Raw genomic sequence first — 6,000 nt, 5'->3', positions numbered from 1 at the left:
TAAAACTCAGGATGTTCAAAATCAAAATTCAGGCTTAAGTCTGTTCTCAGTTAAGTTAAAGTCATCACGTTTATCATAAAGCTTTGTTGTTAGATTACCATAAACGTCTTTTTTAAATAAAATATCCAAATATGAAACAGACTCTGTGGTATCTTTTATCTCAAGACCACCGGGATATATCGTGTCGACATAAGAATGGAAATAACCATTGTTAATTGACAATACGTCGACGATATATCTAAATGTCGAGTTGAAGGTCACAGTAAGTGTTTTCTTCTTTTCACGTAAAAGATTTTGAACAAATTCTGTTTCATGTGAATACAAAAAAAGGTCTGCTAATAACGGGGCGGAATTGGTACCCATGGGAATTCCAATAGATTGTTGGAAGACCTGGTCTCCAAAAACCACATAGATATTGTCAATCAGAAACTCGAGCATCTTTTTAATATCAACTTCAGAGTACTTGTGTGTACAATCAGATTGTTTTTAAACAAAGTAATTTTGCAAATGACCAATGACAAGGTAAGTAAATTTACGAGTTCCATTTTTATTGAAAAAGCAGCTGTCAACGATGTCAGAAAGTCTGGACTTTAATTTATCGTGGGGAACAGTTGTATATAAAATTGAAAAGTCGTAAGTTTCTATGTTGTTGATTTTGGTAAAATTTTGTGATTTCAAATGTTCCCCACTTCTCGAATATATTATTGCACAGTACTCTTGAAGTTTAACCTTCACTACTGTTAATATCTTAGTGAGGAGTAAAGAAAGAGGTTTGATAGAACATTTACTAGAACCCGCTATGTATCTTTGTTTGCAAGGATTTTTATGAAGTTTCGGAATCCAATATAGATATGGTAATTCAAATTCATTTTGGTTGTTTGGAATATTAAAAATATTCAAAACTGACATATGATTTTGAAGAATTTCTTCCTTAGAAAGGGAGTTATGGGTATAAGTTGGATTACCACTTATAGAATTAAATCCTAGTTCCTGTAAAATACAATTTATATAATGAGCCTTACAAACAAAGACAATGTTGTTACCTGCTTTGTCAGCAGGGACCAGTACGTACTGATCGTGTAATCTATCTAGTTCTTTTTTCACTTCTGTATTATTGAATACAGAAGGATAGATGGTTTTCATATGGCCACTCAATCGTTTAATGCGAGATATGTCTGATAAATTTAATCCATTCTTACAAAGTGTCAAGTACTTCTTTTTCATGTCTGACCCAACGCCTGGCGTAATCCTCTACAGAATCCATAATATGTATGAAATTACGACGCCAGGATCGGGGTTCCCTATATTTAGGACCTTTTAAAATTAGTGATCTAAGGTCCTCATTATAAACTATATTTACGTCTCCCGTAATAACGTGTCCAGCAGGACTAAAGTTATAGGGTGAAGAAGAACATGAACACGAAGGAGGATTATGTTTCAGATATTCGATATCCAGGCCCTATAAAGTTTTCTTGTAATTAAAAGGTTTGCAAGCAATAGTCGATGTATATTTGTAGGAAATACAAGGTGTAGTCTTCAACTTGAAATATGGTGGAATACAAACGTGGACACTTTTGTGATTAAGAATATTACTTATATGAACCGCGTCAATTCCTTTGTTGGCATATTGGAGTTTAAGGAAAAAACGGGTTGTTTTAGCTGCATTTTCTATTTTAAAACGTGGCGGTTTAAAAAGCCCTTTATATATATATATATATATATATATATATATATATATATATATATATATATATATATATATATATATATATATATATATATATATTTTTTTTTTTTTTTTTTTTTTTTTTAAAAAAGCCTGATTTGCTATTTATGTGATAAATTGACAATATTAATTTACTTTAATCTACACTACATGTATGTGGAAATGCTTCCAGTTTTATTTGAAATATGAAGCATTGTTTTTAAATGGAGATAACGAACAGTATTCAAGCTCAAAGTCCATGAAAACAATTATACAAATCGGGAGCAGAGCAAAAAAAATTTTAAAAAAGTTTTCCCTTATATATCAGAGAGAGAGAGAGAGAGAGAGAGTTTATCATGTCTATCTACCGGTAACTAAGTTGCGTTTGAGTGCATCTATTTTTAAGTCAATGATTCTATCAGTATACATAAATATATCTTCCGACATATAGCAAAAGTGTCCTACAATTTGAAGAGGAGAAATTGTGTCATGTTTTAGATTCTTTTGTTATATTTTTTATTAAAACCGGAAAAACAAGCATTTATTAACTATCCATTGTATATGGCAAACAAAACTGGAGATGCAAGAAATTTTAAATTTGAGACATTTGAAAGCCCTGTGACATCGTATTTGTCAATAAACTGTCTCTGTTTAAAAGTTGATCGCATTCAGAATTTCCTATAGCGTACCAAATAAGTGAAGAGGCTTAAACACAATATGCAGGCGATAGTGGAATATTACTTCATAAATTCATGTAAGAAGTTGGTAATGGAAAGGCCGATTCGGTAGTCATCCTTTTGTCATATAGTTTAGTTGTTAGTCGGCCTACGCACCTATACTCAGTGAAATATCCAAATATGAAAGTATTAAGAAAATAATTTCAAAGATTAAGATAACAATTTAAACCTATTTCCACTGAGATGTATCTATTGTGCGATTTTGTTGTGTGCTGGTGAAGTAGGTGAAATATGGAGATAACAAACAGTTATCAAGCTTAAATGTCCATTTGAACATTACATAGGAGCAATGCAAACACGGACCTATAAAATTATCATAGATGGGGTCGGGTGCCATGGAGAAGTAAGCATCCCCTGACGGCCAATCACACCCGCTGTTTGCTCCTTGTCATGATCGGATAAATGAAAAAGTCCATAGACAATTCAGTGTGAAAATAATGGCCTAATAACCTGAAAAACATCAGTCAACAGTCAATTTAACAATAGATTGTATTTGCTTACATGGTCATTGTATCGACCATAGAATTTGTGAAGTTGACTTTAAACGATACTGTTTATATCCTTGTATAGTCAACTTCTTTGCCAATATCTTTTCAATTAAGGAATTGTTTGTACGTTTTTTATTTTTTTTTTTCGAGAATTTTCACTCATATTGAGGCGCCACCACTTGCCGATGGAGAGCTGCAAAAGGTCTGGGCTTGGCACTTTGAGCAGCGGGAGATCATTTTCGTTTATACGGTATTATTTGAAGGACATTCCACAGTTGGATTCGGAAAAATATCCAAATAGGTATAATAAATCTAGACATGCAGTGCTGTTATGTTACATTTAATTGCGTGTTCGTCCGGGGTTCTTCAGAAACCTGCAAGAGAATAAAACTTTGAAACCCAAACCTTGTCATCAATCACCACTTTTAAACTTTGTATCACTCTGTTGGGATGGGGGTTATTTTTTTCAACGGGGATCAGTTTCTTATAGGTTACACATAAAGAAAACTGAACTCTAGGGGTTTTTTAACAACAAATTAATTTTTTTATACGACTGGGTTCATTTTTCAACGTCGAAAAATGATCCCCTGTCATTTTTCTAGGAAAGTCATTATTTATCTTTACACAAGTACACGGATGATAACGTCAAATTATATAAAGCAACGTCACGTGTCATCTTATTAAAAAAAAAACATAGATAAATCCCACCCAATTTCCAGAATTTAACGATGCATATACTCGCTTTCCCCCTTTATTTCCTCCATAACAGGGATTAATCTGTCACATGCATGGGATTACTTTCTAACATGTGTTAGTACTCTCACAATATTCTACTAAGTAGGAAATCTGGGTTTTGTTTTGTTTTGTTTGTTTGTTTGTTTTTGAGGGTCTGCGTAGAGGGGTTTTTTGATGGTAAACTTTCTCATGTCAATTAAAATGCTCAGGAAGCTGAAAATTTATCAAATGCCTTGATATTTCGCAAATGACGACATAATAGAAAGTGAATTAAAAATATACTTTTTACCGAAAACTTATCTATTTAAGATTTGATTTCGAAATAATACTCCCGTATTCTCTTTAAAAAATCCTTTTTTTGTCGTCCTCCGCAGGACTACATGTATACCCTGTAGATATTCAAGTATACACTGTAATAAAAGCTTCATTTCAATCTAAATCTTATATTGAAAAATTAAGATGTACATAAATATAATAAATAAACATTGCTGAATATTTCAGCATAGTGCTCGTATCATTTTTGTTAAAATTAAACGCATTGTCCACGATTTTACCGGACATGTACAAGTAAATTGGAAAGAGAATTCCAGGGTGTGGTATACGGAACATACTGGTGCAAAACTACGATCTATATATATATTTAACGCATTGTCCACGATTTTACCGGACATGTACAAGTAAATTGGAAAGAGAATCCCAGGGTTTGGTATACAAAACATACTGGTGCAAAACTACAAAACTACGATCTATATATATATATATATATATATATATATATATATATATATATATATATATATATATATATATATATATATATAAAAGCAGTGTAGTTGTATTAACCAAACAAACAATACTTGTGTATAGTTATATCTTTATCAATTACCACAGTACATTGCCACCAATATATAAGGTATTTTTTGCAAGCAGTAGCCTGTTCTTACAATTGAAGACCTCGTTTGATTTGTACACGGTTGTAGGACATCTAAACATTTCTCTCCGTTGACAGTCACTTGAATCCATTCTTCCAGCTTTATTATAATAGGGACATTTTCCTACAATATTTATCACAAACACTAAATATTTGGAAAATATTTGGAACGGAAATAATTCCATAAAATTTTAAAGCAAATCGTTTAATTTTTCTTATTTTCAAAATGCTTGATTTCAAAAGTGCCTATACGAGGGTCGTTCAATGCGTAAATAAGAAAATAAGAAAAGCACGTAAAGCAGATTCTTAATATTTTTGTTAACAGGAAAGTATTTCCTGTTAACCTATACATATGTCTGAAGTCTTTGTACTCTTGACCATAAAAACCTTAGTATGCTCATCTTTAAGAATGCCCAAAAGATACTGATGAATAGCACTTTCCATGATATTTCTGAAATTGGAAAGTCTTCCTTTGATATCTGAAATTGTAAAGCCTTCGACTGATATCTCAAATTGGAAAGTCTTCCTTTGATATCTGAAAATGGAAAGTCTGCCCTTCTTTGTTTTCTTAAGTTTTTGGAATAAAAAGATCTCATGACGGAGATCTAGCAATATGGGGAATGGTTAAGCTCTAAACCTGCCTTTTTTCAAAATTTTCTTTTTGTCTATTTGCAGCAGCGTTGTCACAGAAAAACTATACTGAAGATCGGTATTTGTACTTCTCTTGCAGAAAAGCTGCTAATCTTTCCCTAGTGAAATTTTAATATAAAAGTTACCATTGACGGTGCTTTCTTCCGTTTGGTGTATGTACATGTATTACATGACCTCTTAATAAGTAAAATGAAAACAATTTGACATGTTTGGAGCTCTGAGCTCTTGCTTCTTTTTACAATAATAGAACGACAGCTTTCTGTCTGACTCCACATTTTATTAATGATTTTCCTTTTGGGCTGTAAAAAGTAAAACAATGTTTTGAATTCATCACCCAGGTTTATCAAATCATTTTCGTAAAAAAATGTTTATTGTCAGATAGACCATTTGCACACTTTACGTCTTTTCTCTCTTAGGCATCATTTATTTAATATCATTTTTAAACAGTTGTAATGGTTGGACCTTGGATTTTGGCCTGGGTAACCTGTCACAGGTTTGGTTCCGTTTGATACCCATGGACTTGCAGGTGAAAGTCCTTCCAGGGGAAATAAGAACTTGGGTTGTGTCTTCCAGGGCGAAGATATTTTAAGGAGGAAGGAATGTAAAGTTTTGGGCTGTGGATATTAGCCTGGGTAGCTCAGTAGGCAGAGCACCTGACTAGTAATGCAGGGATCCTGGGTCCTATTCCCGGCCCAGCCATACATTTTTCTCCTTTCCTGTTACAATGTTTTTGGCTAGCTCAGTGTAGTAACC

Source organism: Saccostrea echinata, unplaced genomic scaffold (genome assembly GCF_033153115.1).
Source record: "Saccostrea echinata isolate AGI-Se365-2 ecotype Australia unplaced genomic scaffold, CSIRO_AGI_Sech_v1 ptg000030l, whole genome shotgun sequence".
Taxonomy (NCBI): domain Eukaryota; kingdom Metazoa; phylum Mollusca; class Bivalvia; order Ostreida; family Ostreidae; genus Saccostrea; species Saccostrea echinata.
Note: the sequence above shows the minus strand (reverse complement) of the source record.